Below are 24405 nucleotides of genomic sequence, written 5' to 3'. Positions count from 1 at the left end.
TCACCAGGGCCTCCTTTTAGCTTCCACACTGCTGATGAACTTCTGTCACTTCTTGAAAATTAGAAGACCTAAAGCAGAGAGTAGCCAAAGACTATCCTGATACTCTGCTGAGATTTTAAATGTTCTGGTGTGTCAAAACTATTTGTAGATTACTTCCTCCACACTATAATGCTCTGACTAATCTCCAGTCTCAATTATTTCTATTCCATTAATTGGACAGCAGTCATCTGGAAGAATCTCTTCCTCAATATACTCCCAGATATGCTATGGGAAAAAGTCAGCTGCACCTGTGTCTCCTAGGTTCCCCACTTGCACGGACATGCTCTCTACCAGAAACATGTGGCCACAGCTGCAGGCTCCATTCACGGTGGCTGCTCTTGAGCTTCCTCCCCACATTGCTCATATTGATACTTTTGTTCTTACTAGGAAGGTTTCATCAGCCCAACACAGCCTACAGGAGGCCAGACTCAATTCTAAATTTTAAGGATATGCGTAATCTACATGGTCATCCTAGATTAGAGGTGAAAGATCTGCTCTAAAATTGAAAATAAGGGATGCTGGGGTATGATCCTGAGTACACAGTGAGCAGTGGTAACACCAGAGCCCTGCATACATGCCAGGCAGCCTAGGAGAATGAGCATGCACAGCTCAAGCACCTGCACCTACACATCTCCTGAGATTTCTCCACTTACTTGGAGGTGATCCAGTCAACCTAATATAGCACATGCACTAGAAGGAGAATTGGTACCTGCAGAAGGTGTGGGGATGCCTCACAGGTTAGGGAATCTACTGCTCTCTCAAAAGACCCACATGGGTCCTAACAGTCATGTAAAACAGGGGTTATTATTCCTTTTTCTGGCCTCTGAGTTTACTACACTCAGGAAGTGCTGCAGACATACAGTAGGAAAAACAAACATTCACATAAATAACAATATCTCTAAACAGCACAAAAAACAATCAAACCAAAAAACCACAGGAAATGTGTGTTCAAGAACAACATCATCTACCAAATGACATTTCAAAGCCTGACTTAGAAAGGCATTATCTCTATTGTGTGGTTGTCACTGATGCTGTATTGCAGGCAAAACTGAGGTACATGGCTCTGGCCTTCCTGATTTATTTCCTATTCCTTTGGGAATGTTTTTATTTCCTCAGCAGCATTAGAGCAATGACTGTATATTAATCAAAATCTGGTCCACAGTGTCAGTCAAGAATGTGCTTCATAGAGTGCTATAATTTAGGTGTAGGAGAATACATAGCAGCATGGATACAGTATGGAACTGATTGCATCATAAAGTGTGTTTCCATGGGGTAAGCCACATTATCCACAAGAGACCATCTTCTTGTATACCCCTTGGTGACATTTACTTCAATCTGTAGCCTAGGCTGCCTGACACTTACAGAAATCCATCTCTGGCTGTGGGTTCTAGGTTTACAGGAGTGGAGAGGAAACCTGAATAAGGAAGATGGTCTTAGAGTCAAGAGTTGTAAATCAATTTTTATTTACTGGAAATACAATGTTATTAAACAGGCTTTAAAAGTACAATACTAAAAAGAGATGAAAAGAAAAATTCAACCATGAAAACCAAATAAGAACATATAACTTCAGCAAAACCTAAAAAGTAAATAAAACAATAAAGAGCAAAACTTTAACCAAAACTTGAACAGAAAATGATTGAACATCAGCACCCTTTCACTGCATGTTAAGGAGTACAGACCTACAGCCTGTATCTCCTCTTGGACTGCTGTTGGAGGGGCAGTCACCTCAGTTGTTTCTCAAGAGGTGTTGCCAGAACAGGAAAGGGAACAACACCCTAAATCAGCTGGCTCACTGGCTTCCTCCCATTCACACCTTGTAAATGTACTGAGTGTAAGAAGATTCATTCAAGGTAGACTGTGGATGTTGGGGATGGAGTTCAGCAGGGGGCTCCTGAGGTGGAAACTCATTCTGCAGGAGGCTCTCTTCCTGGGATGTGGACATTTCAGCTCTTGCTGGAGTCGCTGAGTCCTAGGAGAGGAAGGCAGTTCTTAAGACACAGGCTTGGTGGAGAGCTAAATGTCATCTGTCAGACTGCTGTCTCCCACTACCTCAACAGGACAGTTAACAATGATCTATTAACTGAAACCATTGCTGTTATATACATGTAGGGCAAAATGTCAAACAACACTCACAAACACATGGACTGGCAAGCTGTCACTCAGACTTCTATGCTTGCAAACCAAGAATTGGACAATAGGAAGAGACCTCATTGGATTGCAAGAAGAAAGGAGAAGCCCACCTGCCCACTAGATTAATGACCATGAGAAGCATTCATTTGATATTTGCATTTTGATTTTAACCCTGGAAGGTTCTTCCCACCTCAAGTCACATGACCCTTGCATGACCTCTGTCCCAGGACCTAGATGCTGCTCAATGCTCTGCATACCATCCCACTTATCATGAACACATGCAGAAATGTGGCATGTTATTCATCTGTCACCCTTTCTAGACTTCAGATTAAAGCAGAGCAGCAAGGTCCACTTGCCAATGATTTAGTTTCTCACAAGAGGCTAACTTCCCAGAATATGTGTGTATAAAAAGGGCAATGAACAACTACATGCCAAGAGGTGGGTGGCTGTTTGGGAGTGTGGATTAGAAAGGTAGTAGGGGAAAGCAAAGATGAATCCAATGGGGCAAATGGTGTCAAACAGTATTTGCTTGAGTGAGCTGCTTGTCCCTACCTGAAGTTGTTGGGTCTCATGGTTGCTGGTCTGCTCCTGTTCGTCCATTCAGGTTCAAGTCAACCAAATACTTCTCAATGAGAGCCCAATCAATCTCTACTTCCTTGTTCTTCTGGTTCTGTGTGACGGACATCTTAAGATTCTTCTCCATCAAGAGCTGGCTATGTAGGTTTCTGGAAAAAACCTCTGCATAGTAAGATCCTGCAGCCTCCTCCACTCATTCTTATGTATAGGCTCAATAATCCCACCAGGACCCAGGCTCCCATGAAGACATAATACAATCCATCTCAATAAATCAATGACAGCTGCACAAGCAGCAAACAGCCATTTCAGAGAAGAAGAAATCATTGCTGCAGTTGGAACACCAATAAGGGTCCATGTCTCTCCAAAAGAAAGAGGGATCTCCATCGATCATTGACCGCCCAATGCATTAAGGCAACATCAATTAGTAGGGTGCAAATACCATCAGAGTAGATCAGCAGAACCAAAGGGAGGGCATCTATCCTTGTGTTATATCACACTCAGCTCTCTAAAACACTGCCTGATAACCAGACTCTCAGTAATGCATAATAACTATGCACAATCACTCTTCTACTGAGGCTTTTAAGGATGCCTGGACAATGCTGGGAGGGGTAACAGTGTCTTACGGATTTATGAAAACTGAGTCTATTATCCCAAGGCACACTGATGGCTAAAGGCAGAACGGGCAGAAGCAGAACTGCGGACTCTCCAGTCCAGAAACCAAGGAATGCAGAAATTGCCATTCCACTGTTGACTTGCTAACTGGTACTTACGTAAAGTAGTCTATCCACTTATTGAGCTCCTGGATATTCTCTTGGGCCTCAATTATCCCCATCTCTAACTTATGCACAGAAGACAGGACCTGGTTCTTCGTTGATCTCAGTTGTTCATAGAATGGATTTTTCTTCTGGGTGGGCTTGGTCCTAGGAAGACAGAACTCCGTGAACATGGGCTTTTAGGAACACATTTCTCAGGCTGAGTGCTGGACTACCCCAGCCATGGAAAGCATATTCTGGATTCTATATACTGGGATGATCTTCAGCTTTGAATATTTGTTATCCTGGTCCAGGACAGCAGAAGCTAAGCATCAAGATGGAGGGTTCCCTGGCTCCCTGTGTTCATGCAGTAGGGTTGGATGTAGCAGTCTAACCAGCTATGCTCTCAAGAGCCTAGGCCCAGGTCTTTGCCCACCAGAAACCTGTGATTACATTTTTCCTGTTTTCACAACTGGGGTGGTAAATCCTGAATAACTTATACCATAGAAACAGACCTTATACATAATCCTGGAGTTGTGATCAGACATCAGCACAGCTTTATAACATGCCCAAGGGATACAAGTGCATGGAAAACTGTGACCACATAGGCAAAGAACACTGTTAAATAAAGTGGGAGCTCTGAGACTTTAGCACTAACATCACCTTGAAATTGTTGTGAAGATGAATCCCCACACCAAAACACAGACCCCATAGGTTCCCAAGTTTGGGGGGAAAATTAAACTTACAAAAATCATGCACATGTAGGTACATGTGCACACACACAGTCTCACACACTTGAACACACTCACACACTTGAACACACACACACACACACACACACACACACACACACACACACACACAGGAGAAAAGGAAACAGAATGAGAGACACAGACAGAAACAGAGAGCACAATGCGATGCAAAAGAAATGTATGCAGCATTACTGTCTTGCAGTATAAGGCAACAAAGAGGAACAGGAATGAGCCTCAGGCCTTCTAGATATACACTGAGAAGGAAAATGTGGGAACAGGCCCCTCTAGATACTACGAGGAGCTTCTAAGCACTCAGGCACCTGCCAGGCAAGTATAAACACTCAGCATACACTCAAATCACCTAGAACCTTACAAAGCCACATCCTGTCAAGTGCTTTCCAAATGCATGCTGGGAACTCACTCTCCACTGCCTCTATCCCTGAATTCTTCATTCAGAATACAAGTCCTTCTTTTCTACTGGAGGAAACAGAAGAGTCCATTTCTTATCTCCCTCCTGACCAAGCTTCAGGTTCTGCCTCTCTGCTATGAAGCATTCATGGACATGAGGTTGGGCATAGGGACGATCTGGTGGTACAGCTTCATAGAACCCACTTCCTATAAAGGATATGATGAATCTGACATTGAAGACCCCAGACTGACACCACAGGGTTTGGAGCAGTGCATACCTATTGTAATTGGAACTCTCTTTGAAATCGATCAGGTGATCTCTCTGCTCATTTCTCAGCTGGATGAGGAGGTGCAGCTCTGTGGTCAGCCTCTCTTTTTCCTTTTTGAACTCCTTCTTACTTAGGTCAGGTGCAGTGGATGATGTGTGTCTTCGAGCCCCTTTAGGTAGAAGAATACAAAAATACTTTCATGTGAGAATTCAAAGAGTGTAGGCAGACCACCAAAAGAGAGACAATGCCTGGAAACTATTGACACCAGAAAGAGTTTGTTCTGGGCTTGAGATGCCTCCACAGTGGGTCTCAGTTCTACCAGTACTCTAGAGAGACCAGGAGATGTAAACAGCCAGGTGTTTCCTCTGTCTCCCTAAACATGCTTATTATTACCAGAGAGATGTCTCCCTAAACAAGCTTATTATTACCAGAGAGATGTCTCCCTAAACAAGCTTATTATTACCAGAGAGATGTCTCCCTAAACAAGCTTATCATTACCAGAGAGACAGCTTTCTCAGGATGATTATCAACTGAACAGAGTGTAATTTGGCTTCAGAGCCATCAGTCCCGTGGTTTCACAAGTCAGATGGTAAAATCACAATTCTCAAGTACTTTAGTGCTTGGAGATGCTCAGATCTCCTACCCAGTTATGCTAGGCCCAGGACTTGGGCTTCAAAAGTCACGCAGTGAGAGAACATGGTCAAAATACTATCAATTGCCCCTACTGAAACACCAAACACCCAAGAAGTAGCAATAGGATCCCTTCTCTGTCTGGGTGTCTCCACTCTGACAGGTCTGTGGTTACAGTGTAGAAATGCCTGCCACTCACAACTGGTGATTAAGAAAGGTAAAGTGGGAACTGTCATGGACAGGATGTCAGAGTCATTCTGAGAACATGAGGTCATGGGCTGGAACACAATTCTCTCTATTATACTACTCCCAAATAGCCACTGAAGTTAAAGAGCCCTGAGAGTGAAATACAGTCATGCCCTTCCCTAAAAGGGCATAGGTTAGACACTCTGTGACTCCTGATGGCCTCATTGTGTCGCCATGTAATACACACAGTACTCAGTGAATGTAAATACTTAAGAGTTCTTAGCACAACAGTTTTGGCCTTGCCAGCTCCTGCTTAGGGGATGGAGAAAGTAATGTTCTGAAATCCTTGATGTTCAAGAATTTTGATAATTATGGAAATTCTTTGCTACCCTGGGACTCCAGTTCCTGATCCCCATTACTAGAAAGGCCATCTCAGGCCACCCCTTCCAGGGAGCTCAACATCCACTTCCCAGGACTTACTCCACATTCTCCAAGTCCACCTCCTTCGTCCTTCATTACTCTCAGATGGAAGGCCAGCACCCTTCCTCCTCTCTCTGGTCTCTCTCCCATCCACACTGGCTCTCCCAAAAAGATTGCAGAGTCGAGCAAACATGTTCACCAACCTAGTGGCTAGACACTGAGTGAGAATCCTATATGAGCTTGTTGCTACAACACTGGTGACATCACAGGAGATGCCAAGAACTCTCCAGGAGACAATAGAGTTTCCAAGAAGAGATTGCTGATGTCATGGTCTACAGCCTTTGACTCCCTGCACATGTTCATGTGTTTCAATACCAGAACACTTGTCAGAGGGCTTGATTTCTATTCTATAAAGGAGGGAACTTCGCTGACTTCTGTTGCAGGATATTTGATTGCATTTTAAACCCCAAGATTGTACTATTTTCTGAAAACAAAAACAAAAACAAAAACAAACAAACAAACAAAAAACCCCAAACAAATAAAAACCCTTTTTATAGTGTAGCTCATCCCTACCACAGACTTTTAACTCAAGAGCTGTCTGTTTACTGTACCTTCTTGTCTGGCTCAGGTGTAGCACAGACCTTTATTGCAAGATAAAATAAAGCCAACTCCAGGTCAAGAGGCAGAAGAATTAACCAGTTGAGTGGGAATGAAAACAACTAAACCAAAGGAAGGTCTTTAAGTTCAAGGATATTTAAGACAGTGTGGAGAGAGATAAAAAATGCGTTCCTTCTTAGAGGTCAGCAGGGCAGGAAGGTCAGCTGGGTGCTTTTCCTGACTCTTTGAGCTGGCTCCTGAGTCTTCATTTGTAAAATGAAATGCGTTGCATATGTGTGTGTGTGTGTTTTTTTTAAATGTATTTATTAGTTATTCCATTCGATTACATCTCACATGATATACCACTTCCTGGTTACCCCTCCACCAATCCCTCAAGCCATATCTTCCCTCTCCTCCTCCCCTTCACCTGGATGAGGGTGCTGCTTCAACCCACTCACCCTTTCCTTCCCTACTGCCCTCTACACTAGGGCATCAAAACTCTCCACAACCAAGGGCCTCACCTCCCACTGCTTTCAGCAAGGCCATCCTCTGTTACAATGTACCTGGAGCTATAGATCCCTCCTTATACACTCCTGGGTTTGTAGTCTAGTCTCCGGGAACACTGGGTGGTCCTGTCAGCAGTTGTTGTTCTTCCAATAGAGTTGCAATCCCCCTCTGCACTTCCAGTTTTTCCCCAAGCTCCCCCAAGGGGTTCTGTTAGCTCAGTCTAATGGTTGGTTCCAACTGTCAGTTGCTGGCCAGACCTCCCAAAGAACTGCCACTCCAGGTTCCTGTCTGCAAGCACCTCTTGACCACAGGAACAGTGTCTGGTTTGGTTTCTGCAGACAGGATGGATCCCCAGGTAGGGCAGTCCCTGGATGGCCCTTCCTTCAGTCTCTGCCTCATTTCTTGTCCCTGTTCTTCCTTTGCTCGGGAACATTTCTGGGTTAAAAACTTTGAGATGGGTGGGTGTAACCAACCCTTGACAGAGGGCAATATCGGGGTGGGGGTAGGCAGAGGCACAGCTATCCTCTGGAGTTGGTCTCTACAGGTTTTATCTTCCCCTTCACTGTGCATTTCTGCTAAAGTCATCCCCTTTGTGTCTTGGGAGCCTCACGATTCCCTGATGTCTGAGACCCACAAGAGGCTATCCTCTGTTCCTCACCCCCCAACCCCTACATATTTTTGTTCAATTTCCTGACCCTTTTTTTTTCATACTCTTTTTTTCTTGGCCCTTTGTACCTGTCTCCCCTCCCTTTCAGTACCTTATACTTGCCCCCATCCCCTTATTTCCTTCCCTTCCTCTGTCTCTCCTAGGTCCCATTCTACCTCCATCTCATATGATCATCTGTTCTCCCCTTAATGAAGGACTGAAGCATCCATACTCTGGTCTTCCTTCTAAGCACCATATGTTCTGTGGGTTGTATCATGAGCATTGTTATTTTTGGGTTAATATCCACTTATCAGTGAATACATACATGTGTGTTCTTTTGTGTCTGGTTTACCTCACTCAGGATGATATTTTCTAGTTTCCTTCCAATTGCCTTCGAATTTTATGAAGTCATTGTTTTTAATAGCTGACTAGTACTCCATTCTGTGAATGTACCACATTTTCTGTATCCATTCTTCTGTTGAGGGAAATCTGGGTTGTTTCCAGCTTCTGGCTATTTTACATAAGACTGCTACAAGCATACTGGAGCAGGAGTCCTTGTTATATGTTGGAATATTTTTTGGGTATATGCTTAGGAGAGGTATTGCTGGGTCTTTAGGTAAAACTATTTCCAACTTTCTCAGGAACCACCAGATTGATTTCCAAAGTCGTTTTACCAGCTTGCTGTCCTACCAGCAGTGGAGGAGTGTTTCTCTTTCTCCAGGGCCTGTTCAACATCTGCTGTCACCTACATATTTGATCTTAGCCAATATGACTTGTTTGAGGTGGAATCTCAAGGTTGTTTTCACTTGTATTTTCCTAATGACTAAGGATGTTGAACATTTCTTTAAGTGTTTTTCAGCCATTTGTGATTCCTCCGTTGAGAATTCTCTGGCTCTGTATTCCACTTTTTAATAGGGTTATTTAGTTCTCTAGAGTCTAACATCTTTAGTTCTTTGTACATTTTAGATATGAGACCTCTATCAGATGTAGAGTTGGTAAAGATCTTTTCGCAATCTGTGGATTCCCATTTTGTCCTATTGACAGTGTCCTTTGCCTTCCAGAAGCTTTTTAATTCTATGAGGTCCCATTTGTTGATAGTTGATCTTAAAACATAAACCATTGTTTTTCCATTCAGAAAGTTTCTCCTGTGCTCAAGTATTCCAGGGTCTTCCCCACTTTCTCTTCTATTCGATTCAGCAAATCTGGTTTTATGTGGAGATACTTGATCCACTTGAACTTGACCTTTGTACAAGGAGATAAGAATGGATCAATTTGCATTCTTCTTCATGCTGACTGCCAATTGAACTAGGATCATATGTTGAAAATGCTGTCTATTTTCCACTGGCTGGATTTAGCTCCTTTGTAAAAGATCAAGTGACCATAGGTGTGTGGGTTCATCTCAGGGTCATCAGTTCTGTTCCAATTCTGTACCTGCCTGTCTCTGTACCAATACCATGTAGTTTTATTACTATTACTCTGTAATACAGCTTAAGGTCAGGGATGGTGTGATTCCCCCAGAATTTCCTTTATTGTTAAGAATATCATTTGCAAGTGAAAGATCTGTATGACTAGAACTTCATATCCCTGAAGAAAGAAATTGAAGTAGAACTCAGAAGATGGAAAAATATCCCAAGCTCATGGGTCAGTGTAATTAACAGTAAAAATGGGCATCATACTAAAAGCAGTCTACAGATTCAATGCAATCCCCATCAAAATTCCAACTCAACTCTTCATAGAGTTAAAGAGCAATTTGCCAATTCATTTGAAATAACAATATCCCAAGAAAAATATTCGAAATATTTTGGTTAGAGTCACACCAAAATTTTTTAAATTATTTGTAACTATTGTGAGAGTAATATTCAATGGAGTGATTGTCTTTCGAATTTTTAGAGGAAATCCACATGGCTCACTGACAGACATCCAAAGAAGTGACATATCATTTTTGTTTCGTTTGTCTTTACCTCTCTTCTTCCTGAACTTTAACTGAAAAGCACAAGACAATCAATGCATATGAAAGAATTGTCCATTTCATGTTGATGATAAATTGAATCATGGAAAGTGTATGCATCCTCTTGCGGTTTTACCCATTGTAAAGAATATTAAATTATTTCTGTCAGGATGGCTATATTAGTTTAATGGACCTATTAGGAAAGGACCATCAATTACTTCTTTGTCATCAATACATTGACTCCTTTTCACTAAGACCATTAGATTCTCAAGCTACTCAGATCTCCAAGCAGCCGTCTGGTAGATACATTCAAATAATGTTAAAATTATACTTTGAAAACATTTTTGAAAAAAAAAATCCTTTCATCAAGAAACCTGTAAATTTGAATCTTGAAAAAATCTATCGAATGTATTTGTTATCTATCATTTTTCCATCTATCTATCTATCTATCTATCTATCTATCTATCATTTTCTTTTTTATTGTTGTTCACTGATACAACATCTACTTTTAGACACACTTATTTTATTACAGAAAATACCACATTATATAGAGTAAAATCTATTTACTATTTCATTTCTGAGGTTGTGTTTAGATCTTGGCAATTGGGTAAAATGACACAGTGGGGATGGTGAGTAAACATCAATAGGACATGCCAATTTCAATTTTTTTGGTATTTATTTGGTTGTTGGAGGGCTGGCCTTTATGTAAATTTTAATTTTGTTTTCTGAAGTACCTTTTTAGTGTTTTAAATTTTCTTGTAATTTTATTACCAGCACATGTGAATTTCATTTTGCTAGTGTATTGCACCAGAATTTATCTAAAACATGAATTCATTATTTTGAAGTCAAGTTTTTCAAGATATAGAGGTAAGGTTTATAAACAACTAAGAAAAAAATAATTTCATAGCATTGCTTTGAAATATCTATGTAGTCTTATCAGAAAGCAGTTGGTAGCAAATATTTCTTCTGTCACATGAGGTATGCATACACATGTCAGTCTTACATCTTCTTGGTTATGGCTATTTTAACAAGTGTGAGATTAGAGTTCATTGGGATTATTACTTATGTTTATCCAAGACACTGTATAATCTTTCATGGGTTTTCTGTATGTTTGTATGATTTCTTTAGGAGGTGTGATGCCAATCCTTTATACACAGATGTAGGCTTTATTATTAAAAAAATAAATTACATATTTGAATTAATGGTCAAATTTGAAGGTCTTGTGCTCTGTTGTGTACATCTTACTCTGCATAAAATTCAGAAACAAAACACATTTTTCCTTTATCTTTTCATATTTTTTTTTTCAATAGCTTGGGCATTTCATCGTGGAAGAGGGGGTAGAGCAATTCTAGCAGATTTTGCCTCCTTAAACTATTAGAAAAGTTACAGCAGTAAGCCTCAACAGCATGGCTGCCTATACATAATCTGAACAAGGACAATCAACAGATGTACTGCTGTCGAAGGGAGAAGAGTCAGGAGGCCTCAACCCTAGAGAAAGAATTCATGCCAACTAAGGGATGTTGAAAGTGAGAGAATGGCCTTTCAAGGGAATACAACACCAACTGGTTATTTAATGCCACGAAAACACATATAAAAAGTAACATCAGTTACTAGAGACTGATCAAGCTGTATTTATGTATTAAAGAATACCACCATTACCCCACACTAAGGCCAATAACAATTAACACAAAAAGAGCCCATGAATTTGAAAAAGAGTAGGTGTGAAGATGAAGTTTATGGAGGAAAGGGAAGGGGAGATATGATATACAATTACTTTATCATTTCAGGGACATAAAAACTATATACAATAAAAAAGAATGAAGGGATTAATTTGGCTTGGAATTCAAAGGTGCAATGCATCATCAAGGCAGAGAGGTCATGGACTCAGAAATCTCAGGCAGTTGGCCACTCATGAAACTGTGGTCAGGAAGTCGTGACACCGAAATGACTTATTGTGTTTTGCTATCTTACTTCTCTTTTTTCAGTGTGGGATCCTCTCTGATAAAGTCATTTCTCGCACAGTGAGAGGAGGTTAGTCTACCTTTTTTTTTCTTTTTTGTTTTCGCTAATGTATTTTATTCTATTTTTATTAGATATTTTCTTCATTTACATTGCAAATGCTATCCTGAAAGTTCCCCATACCCTCCCCACATCCCGTGCTGCTACCCACCCACTCCCACTTCTTGGCCCTGTTGTTCCCCTGTCCTGGGGCATATAAAGTTTGCAAGACCAAGGGTCCTCTCTTCCCAATGATGGCCGACTAGGCCATCTTCTGCTACATATGCAGCTAGAGACACAAGCTCTGGGGGGTACTGGTTAGTTACCTGGGGATACATCCCACAAATCAGCCACCAAACCCAGACACTATTGCATATGTCAGCAAGATTTTTCTGAAAGGACCCTGATATAGCTGTCTCGTGTGAGTCTATGCCAGTGCCTGGCAAATACAGGAGTAGATGCTCACATTCATCTATAGGATGGAACACAGGGCCCCCAGTGGAGGAGCTAGAGAAAGTACCCAAGGAGCTGAAGCAGTCTACAACCCTATAGGTGGAACAACAACATGAACTAACCAGGTTTGTCTATCTTAATTAACCTAATCCTTATAACCTATTACAAATTAGTCTAATATCTTTACTTCAAGGTGATTCTATATCATATTAAATTTTCAGGTAATATAAACATTCCCATTTATAATATCTAATTTATAACACTCTACAACTACTATAAGTAAATTTGAAATAGCTTTTCTGGAAGAAAGATGCTAAGAACTTCACTTCTCATTTTTATAAAGTAATTCTTTCCTTCAATCAGTAGTCCTGATTACTTAGCATCATTCTCTGCTCCCTGAAAAACTGTACACCAGCTCCCTCTATTTTACACCTCATAGACTTATTGATAATTGATTTAAAAACCGTAAAACACCATGGCCATTGTTCAGTCAATGTTCAGTCATGTTTGTCTGCAGTTAGAATGAGAGAAAAGTGTTCTCCTCTGAAACCTGTGATCTCAATTTTCTTTTTTCTTGGTAGATTATTATATCACACTTGTCTCTTGACATTTGTTGAAACATCTCAACCAAAAATAAATGGTCTGCTGTACATACACCAGTAATATTGTTACTTACTAGTTCACATTTAAAAGAAAGCAAACAAATATCCAGAACTAAAACATTTTAATGTCTGTTCTAATATTCTATGGGTGGCAAAATAAATATTTATATGAATGGTAAAAATGAAAGTTATTGTCAAATGACAGAAGGCCTTAATCCAATAAAGATTTTACATTGTTTTTAATTTTCAAATTTCAGAATTATTTATAATAAAACAGACAAGAAATTCCTTATACATAGTACCTTAGTTACATTTCTAATTCTGTGAAGAGACATTATGATCAAGCAACTTTTCAAAAAAAAGTGTTTATTGGAATTTAGAGTTTAGAAGCAGGATCCATGATCATCATATTGGAGGAGATGACACTAGCTACATAGGCATGGTATTACAGAAGTAGCTAGTAATTTACATCTTATCTGCAAGTAGGACGGAGAAAGAGAGAGACAGAGACAGAGAGACAGGAGACAGAGAATGACAGAGAGACACAGAAAGAGACAAAGAGTGGACCACAGACAGAGAGACAGACAGAGACAGGTAGAGACAGAGAAAACCACAGAAGACACACTAACTTCCAGAGAGAGAGAGAGAGAGAGAGAGAGAGAGAGAGAGAGAGAGAGAGAAGCTAACAGATCATGATGTGTTTTTTTGAAACTTCAAAGCTCATATGCCTGTGACATATGTCCTCCAACAAAGCCACAACTCTTTCCCAAAGAGTCCCACTAACTGGGTCCATTGTTCAAATGTATGAATCTATGGGGCCATTATTATTCACACCACCATAGATAGGAACCCCACTTCATACCTTGATATTTTTGTTTTGTTTACAGCTGATTGAAACAAAAATTGACAATGACCTCAAAGCCTAGTCTTCAGAAGCAGGTGTTTTGAATTTGATATGTTGTTTTCCAAAAGATCTGTTAAGCATTGACGTTTTTATTAAGGATGAGGTCTGAAAAATTATAGATGACAATATGTAATATTGAAAAATAATTTAGTAAAACTGTGCATGGGGAAATGAAAGATATATAGAAAAACTAGTGAACAGAATCTATGAGACACAGAAGTAAAGAAGCCTGCCTCTGCCTCACAAGTGCTGTGATTAAAGGCATGTGCCACCACGCCCGGCTCTATATTTTACTTTTATATATATATTTTACTTTTAAATATATATTATATAGCACTGGATCATCAGATATTCATGTTCTGTAGTACCAGGAAGCTTTTGTGAACTCTGAAAGACCAATCAGGAGAGGATCTGATACAATCACACAAGAGTCTTCATATATATATACATATATATGCATATATGTGACTTATATATTGTATATATATACATTTTATATAGTTTATAATGACTTTTATATATTTTATAATGAGATGATATATCTCATTATATATATATGAAAGAGAGAGTGATAGACATAGATATACATTTAAAACGAACATATATCAAAATTGCACTTGAATAGTCATTTTCAGAAAAATGAAAGCTCAGACAGTATGTTATCTGAAGATAATGGTAAATAAATGCGTGCACAAAAGTTACTTATTTCTTAAACAAATGTTACTAAATGACTCACTGTAACTTAATGTAACAATAATAAACATGTCACATAGGATTTATGGTATAAAAAGAAATAATTCAATAGAATTATTCATAATCATAAAAGTTAACAATAAGGTAAATGGGATGATATGCCTTTATTAATATAAATGGGAAAATTAAGTATCAGGGAATGATACACAACATTAATTTTAAATATTACTGTCAACTTGGGAATCATAATTAGTGATACAATCTCCAATTATGTAATTAATCATGAAAAGTAAATATAGTCTATAGTCTTAAACAAATGAAATATAAAATTGAAGTATTACTATAAATTTGTGAAATTTAAAAAATAAGTTTCTGTGTGTGTGTGTCAAGAGAGTTACACTTAAATCCATAAAGAGCTTTCATTTCTCACTCAGTAAAATGTCAATAGTTAAAACACACTACCATCTATGAAGATGAATTCTGCAACAAAATGAGATAGTGACTAGGCAATATTTTTTGGCCTTTCTTTTAAAAGCCAAATGTATTTTGGTGTTTTCAAAAAGGAAATAAAAGTAGATGTGTATCACTGACGTTCACATACATTTACAACTGCTTTATTTGTAATATATTTCAATTGTAGGAGCAACATGCAGACAAATAGGTAAGTAGAAAGACTAATACATCAGCAGAAATCAGCTGCCTCACACATGAGCCACAATGTGCACTGATCTCAAATACAACAGGAATCAAACGAAGCCAAAGCCAAGTATCTGATACCATGTGATCACTTTACATGACAACATAGGAAATGTAAATTAAATTTTTTTTTTGTCACAGATAGTAACTTCCTAATTTTTTAAGGTGAATATATGGGAGCTAATTACTTGAAAGAACTCAAGAAGAAATTTCTAAAGTGACAGAAATCTTCAATTTTTTTGTGATGACTGTGATATATTTACATTCTGTTTCCACCAAGGCAACCCAGGCCCAGAAATCATGTATTTTCTCTCCTTTCATGGTGATAGCATTGGATCATCAAAGATTCATGTTCTGTAGTACCAGGAAGCATTTGTGAACTCCGAAAGACCAATCAGGTGCCGATCCGATCCGATACAATCACACAAGAGTCTTTATTCACAAGTTCAAACTCGGGCTTAAGTCATGCTGACACACAGGATGGTTTTGGTGGATAAAAGCCCCAAACACTCCTCAGGACAAGATTTTATAGGAAATATCAAGAGAAGGGTGAGTGTTTCTAGTCTGGCTAAGCATGTAATTGGGGGTGGGGCTACTATGGTCTTCATCATAATTGGCTGGCACTAGAAGCCAAACCATAAACTTAACTTCATGACTGGTGATTGTTAGGCAGGGAGGGCTTGTAATATGGAGGTGCAAATTTGTTGGGAGAATAACCTGGAGAGACAGGTCTTGTGTGTGTGTGTGTGTGTGTGTGTGGCGGCGGGGGGGTGGTGGCAGGGGGGGGGGTGCCTGGAAATTGGTGCCAGGCACTGGCCTGTTAGTTTGCTTGAGTTCAAACTTGGGTTAGGTTCTATAAGATGGAGTCTAAACCTGAAAAAGTTGGTCTCTAAGTTCTACTCGGAATACCGGGATAGTCTAGAAATTTAGTCAGGGGATATTTACGAAGAACAGAAAGACAGAAGACAGAGCACAGTAGTATAAAGAGTTAAGGGCAATAATAGAACGGAAATCATTAGATTTGATAGGAACTGGAAGGCAGGGTGTTAGCATTCTGTCTAAACTCCACCCCAAAGTTACCTGGCAAAGGCAGGTAGGCCTGACCCACTATAGAAAGGGGTGCTCATCCCCTACTTCTCCTCTTGTTCCTTTCTTGCTCTCTTGGGATCTTGCTCCCTTACTCTTCCCTCTCCCCATCTCACCTCCATGTAGTCATGACTGGCTTCTACTTCTCTACTCTCTCTCTACCTTTCTCTGACTCTACTACTCTCTTAATTCCCCTCCATATACCCTGAATAAACTCTATTCTATACTATACCTTCATATGGATGGTCGCTCAGTGGGAAGGGATGCCTTGTCATGGCCTCGCTGTGACACCCCCTTCCCCCATACCTGACTATGCCCCCATAGAACATATTCCTTCTCTACTTAACTTTTTATAAACACATCACAGGGTAAACAGGGAATATTGGGAGGAATAATTAACACTCATGGTCTTTTGGAAAAGCCACATGGAACTCTGCTACTATAAGAATTTCATAAAATATATCCTTCTATACATGCAAAGATTTTATGGGGGAGGCCATATTAAAAGTAATTTCCCCTGATACCAGATTAAATACCCAGTTGCAGGAATGGGTCACCTCTTGGTGAAATGTTAGTAAATAGGTTCATAAAGAAAGACATCCCCCTCCCTCAAATTAGAGAATATTCCAAGTAGTGGCTACCCTCTGGAAATTGACAGTAGGTCCCTAACGCTAAAACATCACATATTTGAATCATAGAACATGTAGACATTAATCTGGTACTCAACTTCAAGCTTCAACTCTACTGTCTTCAGTGCTATGGAGGCTGTTAGAGGAGAACTGTTAGCCTCAACCTCACCCAGATGTGAGCTCTTAAAGCCACAATGACTGGATTGACAAATTAGGCCCACACTTTGAATGGTAACATACATTTCACTGGAGTACCCAAACAAATGTTTGGATTAATGGCCTGTTCCATGAGATCAAACCTAACCTTAGAAATATTAAGTACAACAAAACTTGTGGCTAGGTAAGTCAAAGTTTCTAGTGGAGAATGAAGTACTATTATTTTGTTTAATAGATATAGTATTAAAAACACTCCCAGTGACTTTCTCCTGTACCCATAGATCAGAGTCTCTCCGACCTCTAAAGAAAAGCCTCTATTTGTTGTAGTAGGTAGTAGTTAATACAGAGCCTCAAGCATTTCAGCAGGAAGAATAAAACAAGGTGTCTAGTACTCAGCTGTAAATCAGACATTTATGTGTCATATTTAGGCCCAGCAAATTATCTAGAAGTGGGCCAGAAAGCTTAGAAAGGCCAAGGTTGTAGATAACATCAAGAAAACTGTTTTCCAAGCACATGGAAAATAAACATATGCATTCACAATTATGTGACAGCACACATAAGGTATGCAAAAATTCCAGCTAGGAAAAACTACAGTGTACTTGAGGAAAGTTGGTATGTAATTTCACCACTAGCTGAGAAGCTATTAGCGCTTCCTAGCTATTGAGGAGGAAAAGCTAATATTTTGATATTATGACTCCTGGTAGACTCACCACACAACAGAACAGGGTTCTATTCCAAGGTAAGTTAAGTATCAAAAACTGGAGAAAGACGAAAACCAAGAAATCATCTCATAGTTGGGTAGGAAGGAAAAGGAGGGTTGAAAGGGTGTTAAATGATGGGCAGTCATATGTCCCAATATATTATGTAAAGTTTTCAAGGAATTAATAAAATATCTTTTAAAGCCTATGCAGGTACCATAATATCAAACAGTTAGAATGCATGTGCATTGTGTAATGAATTATACATTTAAAAAGTGGGAGTTAATTAGGCAATGAAGGTAATCTTGATGAATGAGGTTCATGCTTTTACACAAAGGTGCACAGAAGTCTCTGCCTCTGTCTATGTTCCTCTCTCTGTCTCTGTCTATGTTCCTCTCTCTGTCTCTGTCTATGTTCCTCTCTCTGTCTCTGTCTCTATTTATGTTCCTGTCTCTGTTTGTCTTTGTCTCTATCTGTCTCTGTCAGTCTCTGCCTCAGTTTCTCTTCCTCTCTACCTCCTTCCCTTCCTGTGCTTTAGAGTTTTTCTCCATCCACTCTTCCTTTATTCTCTCACCCTCTCCCTTTCTCCACATACTTATCTCCTTCCTTCTCCCTTTGCCCTTTTCATTCTCTTCCTTTTCTCCTTCCTTCCCCTACCATCTTCCTTCCAGTTTTTTTGTTCTGTCTATTCCAATACCTCTAGCCTCTTCCTTTATACACCCTTTAGTTTCCATTTTCTTCTTTATTCTCTTGCCTCCCTACCTTCTTACCTTCTTTTTTTGTTTCTTCCTATTCCCATTCTTCACCATCTTTGCCTCCTCTGACATCCACTTCCCCTCTTCTCTTTCTTCTTTCCTTTTATATATTGGCCCCCACTTTTTTCCTTATTTTCAATGTTTCTCTTTCTCTATCTTTTCTTCCTTTATCACCTGAGGAAACAGTAAGGCAATATTTATGATCAGAAATATGGCTTTCAATAGATACTTTTTTACTTCAGAACCTTTGTTTTTTGATAGAATACATACCTACTTATAAGAAAAAAACTGTTTGCTTGCTAAATCACCTACTCAACAGTATTCCATTACAGCAACCAGAATCTAGCACTTCAGAAACAAAGTACCAGAGAAACAAATGGACAGCAAACATCAACTCTGAAATACATTGTCTCTGATCTATGCAGCTTGGATAGTGAATTTCTTTCCATAAATAGTTAATAAGGTATGTTAAAAATATGAGTGTATATATATATATATATATATATATATATATATATATATTTGAAGTAGTTACATAATATCCATTTTACTTGTCATGCTTTCATTGATCGACCTGTGGAGCTTGGTCCACTCATACTATTTGTGGGAAGCCATTTGAAAATACTGTGAAATTTAGGACAAATGGGTATATAAAAAGCTCTTATTTGGTGTAGTTTCAGAGACTACTTTGTAGCATTGGTGAACTATCAAGATCATTTCAAAATTAAATTTATATTTTATTCAACAATTATGTAGTTATTTTTATTTTTTCCTGAAAAGATAGATTACATATACCATTTAATCTTAAAATTATTTTAAAAGCATATATTTCTTATAAAATTTTAATTTCTCTTTAATTATTTTTGAATCCATCAAATGTAAACGGTTTCAATAAAATTGCAAATGCTACAAAACCCAAAAACCCAACCAACTACCAGATGGAACTTTTCTAAAAGGTGAAACAGAAGTATTTGGACAAATTTGCTAAGGATTAAAGTTAACTATGCTGAGAAGGCAGAAGTAGCCAACCTTGAGGAGATTAATATTCTCATAGAAAGAGAAAGTGTCCCATACATGGGAAAGATTAAGGGTGAAATGCCACAGAATTTGACTTGTGACAACAATTCTCTATTGTTTATATCTTACGGCAGCAGCTGATATATATATAACTCTTCTTTGGCTAAAACAAAGTGACTGATATAAATGGACTGTCCTAATAGACATTAAAAGCAAGGGACTCTGAAGGCTTTTCATGTTTCCTGGAGAAGGTTACATTTCCTCCTATGCTTGAACACATTTTTTTGACTAATTTCAAGATGCAATGTATTCAGATATTTTCTCTAAGCACTGAATTGCTATATTGAATTGGATAGTATTCAGCTTTATTCTGTCACCTCACATATGATAAAACTCTGCCTTGATTGAAACTGGAATCAGATGTGATAAAAACTAAATTCTTGCTAGCAGAGAGATAGCCATGCTTGTAACCCGTGTCAGCAGTGAGTTGTATATTGATATGAGCAAGTTACTGGAACTTTTGCTCATTTCCCTTTTTTGGTAAAGGAGAATATCAATGAAAGCCACACCACAGGGCCACAGAGCTCTTAAGAAAGGATGAAGAACCACTAGGAACAGTGTGTTTCTTTTGAAGTATTACTTGCTAAGTACCAGCTCTCACAAGAGGGCTATTTCCATGCTAGGTCACAACTCTAATATGCATGAAGTACACTATTGTGGCAATGCAAAGTTTTTCTCATACCTTTATTGTGATCCATTATTTCAACCCACAGTATATTATCTCCCTAAATTATCTTTACATTTTCCAAAAATGGGGTCGAATGATTTAGTGAATAATAGAGTAAAAATAATGTTCATGAGTCTTCAAAACTATGTGTTAATATAACGCAGGTATCTACTGTCTTTGGTTGAGAAATCCTAAGCCTGAACTTAATTTTCTTAATGCAGAGTATTAAATTAGATATTGCTTTCCTTAGATATCAGCTCTAATGACAAGAATAAACTGTTAAACCAATTCATTTAGGTAAGTGTATAAAATATCGTTTTATTTCAAAATATCATGTTTAGTTACAAAACACAACTCAAGATAGCGTCTACTGTTATTTTAAATTTTCAAAATATTTTTAAAATTAATTTCGTGTGTGTGTGTGCACATGTGTGCATTCATTTGTGTGTGTGCATGTGTGTGTGCACGTGTGTGCATTCATTTGTGTGTGTGCATGTCTGTGTGCATGTGTGTGCATGTGTGTGTGTGTGTGCATGTGCATGTGTGTGCATGTATGTGTGTGTGTTCATGTGTGTGTGTGTGTGTGTGTATGCCCGCATTCGTGCGCATGTTTGTGTAGTGTAGTGTGCATATGAGTATAGAGTGCTCTAGCAGCCAGAAGAAGGTAATACATTCCCTGAAGCTTTGGATAAACATGGGAACAGGAACAGAACCTAGGTCCTCTGTCTACCAGCAAGTAACCTTAACTATTAAGCCATTTTACTAGCCCCATTATTTAACATCAAAGTTTTTAAAATATTTTATTCATTTTATGTTTTTGTATTTGTGGGTGTCTATGTATCTGAACATAGTGTGTGTCATGGAACACACATATAGGTTTTAGGACAAGTAGAGGAATAGGTTCTCAACTTCTACTATGTGGGATCCCAGGAACAAAATCTCTTTGCTATGCTTGGCAGGAAGTACCTTTGCCAATTGAGCCATTTTGCTGGCCTGGATTAGCATTTCCGTTGTATAAAGTGATTAAAATTAATTCTGACTTTCCACTGAATTATTGTTAAAGAACGGTAGTAGACAGCTCATAGTTCTTATGGAGTACCTACTACCATCACTCTGTTCAAGTGGGCATATAATAAACTGACTCCTAATAACTTATCATCAAAGAAGAATTTTCTTAGTGTTTTATAGATAGGAAACAACACAAAGACCCACAACTGGTCAAGGCATAGAGAGAACAAGAGGCTAAGGAATACTCAACACTAACTGGAACATATATATTACATCTCCTCCTCTTAAGGTTGAAAGATCATTGCAGAATAAGGATGTAGAAAGATTTTAATACCCAAAATTGTGAATCACTACAGCAAGTCTTTTTCTTTTCTTTTTTTTTTTTAAAGATTTATTTATTTATTTATTATATGTAAGTACACTGTAGCTATCCTCAGACACTCCAGAAGAGGGCATCAGATCTCGTTACGGATGGTTGTGAGCCACCATGTGGTTGCTGGGATTTGAACTTCAGACCTTCGGAAGAGCAGTCGGGTGCTCTTACCCACTGAGCCATCTCACCAGCCCCCAAGTCTTTTTCAAGACACGTATATGGTACCCTCCTTAAATCTTCACAAATGCTTAGTAGGATCCAAACTTTCTTCTTTCTAGCAAAATCATATCTTTGTTAGTAGGTGGTTCTCATTGCAAACAATAATAAGAAATGCGAAGGATCCATGGCTTTTATTATATATTTGTAATTTGTCATTAATTTATAAAATAATAAAACAATAACAATAATTTATTTTTACCAAAAATACTCAAATGAAGAAGAAACTATTTAAAACTTTAAGATTTATTATTATTTTATGGGTATGACTTATTTTTTTCTGAATGTATGTACACACATCCTGTACATACAGTACCCTCAATGGTTACAGATATCATTTGATCTTCTGGCACTCTATTCATAGGAGATTTTGAGCAACCATATGAGTGCTGGGAAATCAATCCAGATTCCCTGCATGAGTAGTAACAAGTACCCTTAGCCATTGAACCATCTCTTTACGACAGAATAATTTTATTATATCAAAACATGATTGAAAATAGCATAATACTTGCATATGGTTTTCCATGCTCTAGCTAACCACGGGTTACATAAAATATTTGTGATACTTGGAAGTAAAATATGTTGTTTTATATATGAGCATAAGACCAAATATGAGACTGTCTCATTAATTAACTAATTAATTATTTATTACACATTACAAACATTGTACAGGTAGACAACTAACAAATTCTCCCTCTTGGTGAAAAACAGTCTTCATAATCTACATGGATATTGATCGACGAAGCACAGAAACTTCTCAGCATACCAATGCATTTTTGTCCTACTAGGCAAGACCAAACAAAAATATTCACTTCGTTTGCCCTTATGATATTATACAATACTAAAAGCAAACTAAACCACTGAAATTATGAGTGAATAATACATTCAGAAACAGAACATGTAGTAATATTTAATGACTATGTCTTAATTTTAATTGTAAATCTGAAGGAAATAAAATAAAAGCAAGCTTACTGATTTTATTTCTCACATGGCAAAAACTCTACTATTATCAAACAGGGGAGGGGTTTTCAAGGAAAGAAAAAAAAAGAACCTCCTATCTTAAAAATATTGGAAATCTAGCTTATTTCTATTGCTGGTTAGAGAGGGAAAAATTTTTAGAATTGGAATACTATTAGAAAGTCAATCAATGAAAATTTAATATTAAACTTTCCAGCTGAAAACTTTGTAATATAAGAGATAGAACTGCCCTCAAGACTTATGAGTAAAACTTAAGAAAATGAAGACTATATATTTGATCTGGTCCTATGTTAGCATGGGTGAGAATCTTTTGTTATCTTTAAAGTTTATTAGTACTGTTCAGACTACTTTCATTTTTTAACCATTTCTAGTGTGAATTCTAATACTATTTCAATAGAATAACCTAGCTAATATGTAGCTCTAGATTACAAAATATAAAGGCTCTTTTCAAAATGCTTCTGTAGGTGTTAAATTAATTCCAAATACATCTGTATTAACTTTTCTGTTAAGCTTTTTGGAATTGTAATACATTTTTGTTTATGGCATGAAATTCATTCAGTAGTTTGAGTACAAGTGAATATAAAGGGTTAACACAAAGCTGGAATATGATGGTGAGCTCTGGCACTTAACTAAATATCCTTATATTATGGTATGAACTATGTCAGACATTCTGCCTTTACCTTGCTACCAACAACATATACAAGCAAAACCCAATGAAACTGAAGAAAACAAAACAAAACAAGAAGATAGTGTCAAAATAATGCATAATTACGATTATTGGTAAATCATATCATTTTGGAGAATTACAATTGCCCACTTTCAGTGCTTCTTTTGCTTTATTAAAGCTTACAGTTAGATCTTTTGAAAACCCAGTTAGGATTAAATTAAATCCCAGAATGAGCTACATATGCAAAATTTTCTCAGACCTTACTGTCATCTTGCATTTTTTTTTAAAAATAAAATGTCTTAAACTGTCTTGAGTTTGATAATCCTACAAGCTAAAAAGAGGAATAATTGTGCCGTGTTTCTTAAATTTTCAGATTAAAATATTTGGTGCACAATTTAAAAAGAAAGGTCATGGGGAGGAATATCCAGAGGATGATACTTTGCCCGAGGAAAATGTACAGCTCATTGCCTACGTTAAATGACTCTGCAACTGCACAAGAACCTAAGAGATGGTACTCACCACTCTAATATAAGGAGCACACAGCCAAGCTTTGTGGTTATTTTTTTTTTCACGAATTGCTTGTTTTTTTCCCCCTAAAATGTTCAACATCAGTTAAACATTACCAGAAAATAAATTATTACTCACCATCTGTCTTAGAATCTGAGTATTATATTCCCCATTATAAAAATTTAGTAATCACAACCTTAGAAAGGGTTATGGAAATTCATCATTCATTTGATATACAGACAATACAGAATTCAAGAACAAAATAATCAGCACTAAATAATTATTGTTAGAAATTGCAATAACAAAACTTCAATAATACCTCATGGTAAAATGAGTAGTATTACTTTGCTTTTCATCCTGGGGTGGCAGTTGTAAAGTTAGT

General features: G+C 38.0%; 1 long non-coding RNA gene and 1 pseudogene across 4 annotated transcripts; one reads left to right on the top strand and one right to left on the bottom strand.

Moving 5' to 3' along the window:
• Window positions 1-1478: 1478 nt before the first annotated feature.
• Window positions 1479-7302, bottom strand: Gm8922 (annotated as a pseudogene). The gene is made up of 6 exons (XR_376769.4): window positions 7281-7302; window positions 6223-6379; window positions 4936-5095; window positions 3516-3665; window positions 2722-2894; window positions 1479-2008 (listed from the first exon to the last, which is right to left on the bottom strand). The product of XR_376769.4 is annotated as a predicted gene 8922 (transcript).
• A 286-nt stretch (window positions 7303-7588) lies between these two features.
• On the top strand, window positions 7589-24162 carry Gm33847. 3 transcript variants are annotated; one of them, XR_376773.2, is made up of 6 exons: window positions 7589-7621; window positions 11846-11891; window positions 15536-15755; window positions 18863-18993; window positions 20525-20571; window positions 23890-24114. It is a non-coding gene; the product is annotated as a predicted gene, 33847 (long non-coding RNA). The 3 variants fall into 3 exon arrangements; XR_376772.2 differs by lacking the exon at window positions 20525-20571 and having other exon boundaries at window positions 23890-24162; XR_001784787.1 differs by lacking the exon at window positions 18863-18993.
• Window positions 24163-24405: the final 243 nt, after the last annotated feature.

This window comes from Mus musculus, chromosome 5 (genome assembly GCF_000001635.26).
Source record: "Mus musculus strain C57BL/6J chromosome 5, GRCm38.p6 C57BL/6J".
Lineage (NCBI taxonomy): Eukaryota > Metazoa > Chordata > Mammalia > Rodentia > Muridae > Mus > Mus musculus.
This window is presented reverse-complemented; position numbering and strand designations above follow the sequence as displayed.